Source organism: Delphinus delphis, chromosome 15, assembly GCF_949987515.2.
Source record: "Delphinus delphis chromosome 15, mDelDel1.2, whole genome shotgun sequence".
NCBI classification, from domain to species: Eukaryota; Metazoa; Chordata; class Mammalia; order Artiodactyla; family Delphinidae; genus Delphinus; species Delphinus delphis.
In genome coordinates this window covers 83630687-83641388 of record NC_082697.1, presented here as the reverse complement: position 1 = coordinate 83641388, position 10702 = coordinate 83630687, and positions in this window count along the sequence as shown.

The window sequence follows — 10702 nt, the reverse complement described above, 5'->3', positions numbered from 1 at the left end:
ATGACTGTGCTGAACCGTTAGGCACGCATCTTTCTGACATTTTTACCATAAGGAAAAAATTCAAAAGGATCATGAGCTAGAGAACAGGCCTAGGAGAAAGGGTATTTAGCACTTTACCAAATGGTAAAGGGGCCTTTGGGATTGGTGGGGAGTATTCAATATACTATGTTAGCTCAACCAGTGACTGCACTCAAATACAATTAGTGTTAAACTCCTAGTTCACACATTAGGATAAATGAGTTTTACCTGGATTCAACATTTTTAAATTCAAAAGAAAATTCTTAAAGCATAGTGAATTTTAGAAATATATAATCAATAGGGAAAACATACGACAACAGAGAAACCATTAAACTAAAAACTGCTTTTATTTTAGAAAGTTACACATTTCAGTTTCAGATTAAAAATTGCAACTAAGTTTAAAGAAAAACTAAGAAAAGGTCTTTATAACATATATAAGAAACAAAGACTATAATTTTAATGTATTAGCAGCTTTTATAAATCATTGAGAAGATCAACATTATTGTCACTTCTTTAAGATATGAAAAGGGAATTAAAAGACAGGATGTATCAATAAGTGAACAATAAATATATTTAAAAGTCTCGTGATAAATAAAAGACATCAAAATTTAAGATATTATTTGAAAAGAATAAAATAATAGGAATATCCAGGACTTCCCTGGTGGCGCAGTGGTTAAGAATCCGCCTGTCAATGCAGGGGACATGGGTTTTATCCCTGATCCGGGAATATCCCACATGCTGCGGAACAACTAAGCCCGTGAGCCACAATTACTGAGCCCGTGAGCCACAACTATGGAAGCCCACGTGCCTAGAGCCCGTGCTCTGCAACAAGAGAATCCAATGCAATGAGAAGCCCACACACTGCAACGAAGAGTAGCCCCCGCTTGATGCAACTAGAGAAAGCCCGCACGCAGCAACGAAGACCTAACGCAACCAAAAATAAGTAAATAAATAAATAAATAAATAAAAGAACAGAACTTAAGGCCTGTTGGTTTGAGCTACTCAGAATCTGAGGTCAGTGATTTGTCACAGCAAAGCCTAAGACACTGTACCAAGCTCTTCCCACGTGTACCTCACAGCAACCCTATCATGTAGAAGTGCTGCCCTATATATGTGGGGAAACTGAGGCTTTTAGAGGTTGTCACCTGCAGAGGTCATAAAACTGTGACCATTTCCCTCAAATCCAACTCTTAAGCATAACGCCAGATTCGTACCACTAACAAAAGTACCGGTTCCGCCATGCCGCCAGACAAACCTATGGGAGCTCCATCCAAGGGGCCACATCTCTCTTTGACCATGAGGAAGGACAGACATCCAGAATAAAGAGGCCAACTGAGTCAGAAGAAGAAACATGAGCCCGTATTCTCATGATGTCTTCTTCCCTCCTCTTACACCTAAAAAGTGAGAACAGAAGTGGGTAAGGACACAGCTGCATCTCTATCACTTTCCGTCCTTCACCTTTAAGGAGGAGAGGGAAGAAAGCACTCATTCCCTGAGGAAATCCACCTGGACCCTCCCAGAGCTCCCTCTCTGCCCTCCCCCTTGGGGACTAGAGCATCCGATAATGCTCTTTCTCCATATTTACTGAATAAGCTGGATTTCAGCCCAAAGGCTCTGTATCTGTGAGGGACACTGACCCTATTTTTAGGAGAGTCTCGAGGAGCATAGAAAGGGCAGAAATTCAGAGCCACAAGAAAAGCAACCTCGTCCCAGGGCACTCGGTTAAGTTAGGGGGAAAACATTCAACTTTGTTTTGAAAGGAAAAGCATGCACGTGAAGTCCTAGGTAAATTCAGACGCCCAGGCTGGATTCGAACCCCAGAGACCAGGATCTTCCATCACCCCAGGTTGGAGTCCCACTGATGTCCAAGGTCAAGGATCAGAGGCAGAGGTGAGCTCCTCCAGACTTGACTTGGACCCACAGGGGCACTGGGAGGGGTCAAGGCCTCGGCCCGGTTAGGGAGACCCTGCTTGCGGGTCCCCCACCTCTGTGCTCCGTGAGCAGGCCAAGGAGAGGACATCAGCCTGGGCCCGGGAGCAAAAGAGGTCGGGAAAACTGCCGGGACCTGAGGGTAGGCATGCTGGGAGTCACCCCCGGGGTCCTGCCGCTCCCTCCAGAGAGCTGAGCCACCCGCTGGCCTCTGAGCTCCACCGCGGGCTGACTGATGAGGGCCTGGGGGAAGGAAGCAAGATGGCGGCCGGGGAGAAGGCGGGAAGAACTTCAGAGACTCAGCCAATCCAGAGGGAGAATCGCGTGGACAGCCTGCCTCAGCCAATCCTAGGAGAGCAGAATGGCTCTCGGAAACTCTGCCTCAGCCAATCCTGAGGGAGCAGAAGTGAGTGTGGAGAGCCTTCCCTAGCCAATCCCGAGGGAGCAGTGTCGGGCGTGGAGAACCTGACTCCGCCAGTCTTGAGGGAGCAGTCCAGCGACGGGCCTGCCTCAGCCAACCCCGAGGGTGCATAGGGCATACTGGGCAAGCTCTTCAACCAATGAGAGAACGTTGTTCATCCCTCCAAGGTCTCTTTGTAAAAACCACTTTAGGCTGCATACGTTTTTTCTGGGGTTGCAGGAACTGGTTTTTCACTCAGACACGAGCTTGTCTTAGGAAATATAAGTTCTCGGTAATTAATGTTTAACAGTAATGTCGTCTGAGCCAAGAAAGACTACCTACTTGGTTCTTTCTCTCCCACAAACCTGTATTCCTGGGAAAATCTCCCAGGATTCTCCAAAGGATTTAAACCATCGCAAAATGAGAATTATAGGGAATTTGGGGAAATTGTCATGCAAGCATCCTTATTTAACACCTGAAATTGGCTGTGCTGTCAATAGGATTATTTTTCTTTTACTGTATTTTTTAAGATAAAAATTCACTTTTTAAAGAAGGTACAAAAAACGGATTTCAGGACAACTAAGAAACAAATTTTACTTTTATTTGCAAGTCATTTGATTCCTATACTATTTTGCTTTCTATGTAGGTGGTAATATTGCCTGCTTACTAAGAAATAAATTCCTTTATTAAAACTTTCCTCTGAGCCTCCGTGTTTGTAACAACAGTAAGAAACAACACAGTTTTTTTTGTTTGTTTGCGGTACGCGGGCCTCTCACTGTTGTAGCCTCTCCCGTTGCGGAGCACAGGCTCCGGACGCGCAGGCTCAGCGGCCATGGCTCACGGGCCCAGCCACTCCGCGGCATATGGGATCTTCCCACACCGGGTCACGAACCCGTGTCCCCTGCATCAGCAGGCGGACTCGCAACCACTGCGCCACGAGGGAAGCCCAAGAAGCCATACGTTTTCAGCCCTCACTACTAACGAGCCAAGAGCCATTCTAAAAGTTTCTACTCATTTGATTCTAATGACAAAGCTGGGAGGTAGCCATTGTGTTGAGGCAACAGAGGCACAATTTTATTGAGGTAGAAGTGACATACAGTGAATTGAACTCGTAAAGAAGTATACAATATCATAAGTTTGGGTGCATGTATATAGCTGTAAGACCATCACATCAAGATAATGAACAGATCAGACTCCAGAAAGTTTCCTCATGCTCCTTTATAATCCCCCACCTCTTACTTCTCCCTGCCCCCCCAACCCCCGCCAATTCCCAGACAATCACTGCCTGATCTTTCTGTCGCTGTAGATGATTTTGCATTTTCGAGAATTTTTGAATTTTATCTAAACGGAATCATACGCCTTTTTGAATGGCCTCTTGAAGGCAACATCATTATTTTGAGGTTCATCAATGTTATTGAGTGTATCAATATTGTATTCCTTTTAATTGTCAAGTTGTATTCCACTGCATGAACAAACCATTCCTTGTTTACCCATCCACCTGTTACTGGACATTTCATCCACCTGTTTCCGTTCATTCATCTTATGTAAATACCTAGGAGTTGAAGAGCTGAGTCATATGGTAGATGTATAGTTAACACTTTAAAAACTGCCAAACAGATCGTTTTACATTCCCACCAGTGACATATGAGAGTTTAAGTAGCTCCACATGCTTGCCAGCATTGGCTCTGCTTAGTTTATTTAGTTATAGCCATTTTCATAGGTGGGTAGTAGTATCCTATCATGGTTTAAATTTGTATTTTCCTAATGACTGATAATGCTGAGCTTCCTTTCACACGCCTAACTGCCGTCCATGTAGCTACTTTAGTGAATCGTCCAAATCTTTTGCCCATTAAAAAAAAAAAAAGGGGGTCCTTTGTTTTCTTATTATAGAAATTTTAGAGTTTTTTTTAAGTTGAAATGCATAATTTAATTATTAGAAATAATCAGTAAATCTTTATATCCACTAATGGAATAAAATACAAATTACATAGTCAGCACAATTCAGTGCTTACAAGCTGTGAGGAGAATGCAAAACAATAAAGAACAGCTGCTCAGTTAATCAAACATTTCCATCTTTATTAACTGGAGAACTATATGGCAATCATTTAAATTGAAAAGAACTGTGTTTAGTGGGTAATACATTTAACCATTCCAGATACTTTCTTCAGTGAAATATTTATTTTCATCCTGTTATCAGATTATTTTTATTGTTGAGAACTTTTAAAAATTGAAGTATAGTTAATTAACAATTTTATATATTTCTGGATACAACCCCTGTGTCAGATATGTGACTTGTAAATATTTTCTCCCAGTTTTATCATTCTCTTAACAATGTCTTTCAAAGTTCTTGATTTTAATAAAGTCCAATATATCATTTATTTTCTTTTATGAATCTTGTAACTAAAAAAACTTTGTCTAACATTTCTAAATGTTCAGAAAATTTTCTCCTATGTTTTATCAGAAGCTTCACAGTTTTAGGTTTTACATTAGGTCTCTGATCTAATTTGAGCTGATTTTGATACCTTGAGAGAGGGGTGGATAAAAATACAGTTTAATCCAGTGTTCCAATAGGAATTGAGAAGAATAGAATGATGGAAAGGCAATATTATAAGGTACGGTCTAAGAACTTTACAGATTTATGAAATATGTTCATACATCAATTCAGAAAATAAAATAGGTTCTGTGCCAGACAAAATTTAAAAATACACACCTTCCCATTAGACTGCTGTCTTCTTTTATTAATAGGAGTTTTTTGAGTATTTTAGACATTGCAAATATTTTCCCCCTCTGATATCTGTTTATTGAGTTTATCTCTGGAGTCCTTCATAGTACAAATTTACAAACCTTGAAGTAATCAAATTCATCAATTTTTTGCCTCATGGCTATGTATTAGAGTTTTGTTCAGTCCTTTCCTACCCTGAGGTCACAAAGATATCACCTACATTTTGTTCTGATAATATTAAGGTTTTACTTTTACATTCAGTTCTTTAATGTATCTGGCATCCACTTCTTTATACAAGGTTAAATAGTAATCCAATATTATCAGCCAGTTGCCCTAACATCATCTGCCGAACAGTCTGTGCTTTCCGCCTATTGGTAGGGTAAGTTACCCCCTCTTTACGCTTCTTCCACAGAAATTTATCAAGGCCTTCAAAAAGCTCAACTGACCATATGTGCGTGGGTTTATCTCTGGGCTTTCTATCCTGTTCCATTGATCTATCTTTCTGTTTTTGTGCCAGTACCATACTGTCTTGATTACTGTAGCTTTCTAGTATAGTCTGAAGTCAGGGAGCCTGATTCCTCCAGCTCTGTTTTTCGTTCTCAAGATTGCTTTGGCTATTCAGGGTCTTCTGTGTTTCCATACAAATTGTGAAATTTTTTGTTCTAGTTCTGTGAAAAATGCCAGTGGTAGTTTGATAGGGATTGCATTGAATCTGTAGATTGCTTTGGGTAGTAGAGTCATTTTCACAATGTTGAATCTTCCAATCCAAGAACATGGTATATCTCTCCATCTATTTGTATCATCTTTAATTTCTTTCATCAGTGTCTTATAATTTTCTGCATACAGGTCTTTTGTCTCCTTAGGTAGGTTTATTCCTAGATATTTTATTCTTTTTGTTGCAATGGTAAATGGGAGTGTTTTCTTGATTTCACTTTCAGATTTTTCATCCTTAGTGTATAGGAATGCAAGAGATTTCTGCGCATTAATTTTGTATCCTGATAAACCCACGCACATATGGTCACCTTATCTTTGATAAAGGAGGCAGGAATGTACAGTGGAGAAAGGACAGCCTCTTCAATAAGTGGTGCTGGGAAAACTGGACAGGTACATGTAAAAGTATGAGATTAGATCACTCCCTAACACCATACACAAAAATAAGCTCAAAATGGATTAAAGACTTAAATGTAAGGCCAGAAACTATCAAACTCTTAGAGGAAAACATAGGCAGAGCACTCTATGACATAAATCACAGCAAGATCCTTTTTGACCCACCTCCTAGAGAAATGGAAATAAAAATAAACAAATGGGACCTAATGAAACTTAAAAGCTTTTGCACAGCAAAGGAAACCATAAACAAGACCAAAAGACAACCCTCAGAATGGGAGAAAATATTTGCAAATGAAGCAACTGACAAAGGATTAATTTCCAAAATTTACAAGCAGCTCATGCAGCTCAATAACAAAAAAACAAACAACCCAATCCAAAAATGGGCAGAAGACCTAAATAGACATTTCTCCAAAGGAGATATACAGACTGCCAACAAACACATGAAAGAATGCTCAACATCATTAATCATTAGAGAAATGCAAATCAAAACTACAATGAGATATCATCTCACACCAGTCAGAATGGCCATCATCAAAAAATCTAGAAACAATAAATGCTGGAAAGGGTGTGGAGAAAAGGGAACCCTCTTGCACTGTTGGTGGGAATGTGAATTGGTACAGCCACTATGGAGAACAGTATGGAGGTTCCTTAAAAAACTACAAATAGAACTACCATATGACCCAGCAATTCCACTACTGGGCATATACCCTGAGAAAACCATAATTCAAAAAGAGTCATGTACCAAAATGTTCATTGCAGCTCTATTTACAATAGCCCGGAGATGGAAACAACCTAAGTGTCCATCATCAGATGAATGGATAAAGAAGATGTGGCACATATATACAATGGAATATTACTCAGCCATAAAAAGAAATGAAATTGAGATATTTGTAATGTGGTGGATGGACCCAGAGTCTGTCATACAGAGTGAAGTAAGTCAGAAATAGAAAGACAAATACCGTATGCTAACACATATATATGGAATTTAAGGGGAAAAAAAATGTCATGAAGAACCTAGGGGTAAGACAGGAATAAAGACACAGACCTACTAGAGAATGGACTTGAGGATATGGGGAGGGGGAAGGGTAAGCTGTGACAAAGAGAGAGAGTGGCATGGACATATATACACTATCAAATGTAAAATAGATAGCTAGTGGGAAGCAGCCGCATAGCACAGAGAGATCAGCTCGGTGCTTTGTGACCACCTAGAGGGGTGGGATAGGGAGGGTGGGAGGGAGGGAGACGCAAGAGGGAAGAGATATGGGAACATATGTATATGTATAACTGATTCACTTTGTTATAAAGCAGAAACTAACACACCATTGTAAGCAATTATATTCCAATAAAGATGTAAAAAAAAAAAAAAAAGCTCAACTGAGGGCTTCCCTGGTGGCGCAGTGGTTGAGAGTCCCCTTTCCGATGCAGGGGACACAGGTTTGTGCCCCGGGCCGGGAAGATCCCACATGCCGCGGAGCAGCTAGGCCCGTGAGCCATGGCCGCTGAGCCTGCACGTCGAGCCTGTGCTCCGCAACGGGAGAGGCCCCAACAGTGAGAGGCCCGCCTACCGCAAAAAAAAAAAAAAAGCTCAACTGAAAATTTTATTAAAATTGCATTGAATTTGGGGAGAATTGACATCATTCCTTCCAAGCGCATGGAATACCATTTACTAGGATTGCATTAGGATTGCTGGGTTGCAATTACAAATGCAATTGCAGAGAAACGCTGCTGATATCTTCAGGTTGATCTTGTATGAACGCTTCTATAAGTTCTAGTATTTTAGCAATGGATTCTTATGTTTTTCTAGATCATGTTATCCGAGAAGAATGACATTTTTATTTCTTCCACTTAAATTCTTACACCACCTCTGCCCTTGCATGGAAACTCCAGCACTATGTTAAACAGTAGCAGGATGGTGGATATACTTGTTTCCAGTTCTAAATGAAATCCATCTAATGTTTTCCCAACAAGTGTAAAGTTTGTATAGGTTTTTGTTATATACCCCTTACAAGGCTAAGGACGTTTCCCTCTGTTTCTAATTTGTTGAACTTGATCTAATGTCCTTTTCGTATCAGTTGTAATATATGAAGTTGATGACTAATATATACAGTTTAAACAGTTATATATAACTATAAAATATAATCAGTATATATTATTCATAGTGACATGTATAATACATAGCCACACTATGTGTGTATACATATATTATATATGGTGAAATATATAATTTTGTATAGTTATATATACACAGAACCTGATGACTAATATGTACAGTTTAACAACATTCAAAAATATTGTTTTAGAGACATAACTATGTAGTATAACTCTAAAAACAAACACAGGAATGATGAACAGCAAATTAATGATAATGATCACTTCCGTAGAGGAAAGGAAGGGAATGAAACTAGAGAGGGAAATGTAGATGAGTTCTTCTGCACCTGTAATGCTTGTTTCTAACAAAATAAAAATGCTGATGCAATATAGGAAAACATTAAGTCTGGATATAGACGAAAGATTCACGGTTATTCATTAGAGTATATTCTCTACACCAGTTATTTTTACATTTTTAGTTAAAACAATTGCATTCTGTCTTACCCATCAGGTTGCTAAAGATCACGAGGTTTGCTAATACGTACTGTTGGCAACGGTGTGGGAAAACAGGAGCGAGTGTGCTGCTGATGAGAGTGTACACTGTTATAGTTACTCGGGCAAAACTCAGCCCGAATGTACCCTCTGACACAGCAATCCCACCCCTAGGAATTTATCCTACCAATCACATTAACAAGTGTGGGCAGAGGACATACATGCCTTCCAGCATCGGTTGTGGTAGCAAAAGACAGGAAGCATCCCAGGTGTCCATTAAAGGGGATCTGAGTGAAAAACAAACAAACAAACAAACATTCATACAATGCAACTATGTAGCATTAAAATGAAGAGGTAAATCTCATTGTGCTAGTGTGGAACTAGCTTCAGGAAATATGGTTAAGAGAATAAAAGCATTGTGTTTAGTAACGCACCATTCGTTTAAAAAGAAGGGAGGGATATATATGTATTTGAATATGAACATAGTTTCTCTGATTCACACGAGAGGTTAATAACAGCAGGTGCCCTTCAGGAAGGGAATGGTGAGCAGGTGGGGCTCTGAAATAGCTATGAGGAAAAGAATAACATTTTTTGCCACTCCTAACTAAAGCCTTTTAACATGTTTGAATTTTTATGATATGCATGTATTAATTTTTCAAAAATATAAAATCATTTGTATTAATGGTCTTTTAATGTCCATGTCATCCTTTTATCCTGCCTTTATTAGTAGCAGTTTCTAAAAAGGTAGTCTGTCTTTGCTTCCTTTGGGCTGGGGAAGTTATGGGGCTTTGAAGATTAAGATGGGCTGAGAGGCTCACCAACTCAGTAAAGAATTGTCACTAGCTGGAGACCCCCCCAAACCGGGTGTCTCTAGGTCTACATGTCACCCATTCAATGATTCATTCATTCAGGCATGTTTATTGTACAAATTGTTTTTACTAAAAGGCACTGCACTGGTCAGTGGGGAGAGATCCAAACAAACTCTGTCCTTGCCTTTTTGGATCACATGATCCTTCTCTTGAAGGAGACAGTCATTAAACCAATAACACGGATAATAATGTAATTTGTGATAAGAACTGTGAAAGATAGAGCCCATGCAGTGCTATAAGAGTGTAGAACAGGGACATCTAAATAGATTAGGGGAGCAGAGAAGACATGTCCAAGGAACAGATGTTTAAACAGAAACCTGAAGGATGCTTTGCCATTTAGGACCCTTTCTGCTGCAAGTACAGAAATCCAACTCGAATTAGCTTACATCAAAAAAGGAAAACTGTTGTCTTTAATAAAAGTCCAGGATGGGTCTTGCTAGCTTCAGACACAGTCAGACCTTTGGGCCCAAACAGTCACATCAGGGTTGTGTCTGTTTCTGTCACTTGGCCATGTTTGCCACTTTCCCTTGTGTTATAGGCTGAATTGTGTCTCCCCAAAAGATATGTCAAAGTCTTAACATCTTGTGTCTCAGAATGTGACCTTACTTGGAAATAATGTCGTTGCAGGTATAATTAGTTAAGATAAGGTCATAGTGGAGTAGGGTGTGTCTTTAGTCCAGTGTAACTGGTGTCCTTATAAGAAGAGGAGACACACAAGGAGAAAGATGCCAAGTGAAGATAGCCACATGACCACGAAGCAGAGTTTGCAGTGATGCATCTGTAAAGCCAAGGAACATCAAGAATTGACAGCACACACTAGAAGCTAGAAGAGACAAGGAAGAATTCTCCATGACAGGTTTCAGAAGGAGCATGGCCCTGTCCACACCTTGATTTTGGACTTCTAACCTTTGAACTGTGTGACAAAAAAATTTCTGTTGTTTTAAGCCACCCAGTGTGTGGTGCTTTGTTACACAGCTCTAGCTAACTAATACACTTTGCCTTTTTTCTCGGGAGGCTCTCTGTAAAGCCAAAGTCAGCCATGGAATCTGCATGCTTTTCTCATTCTTAGTCCCCACA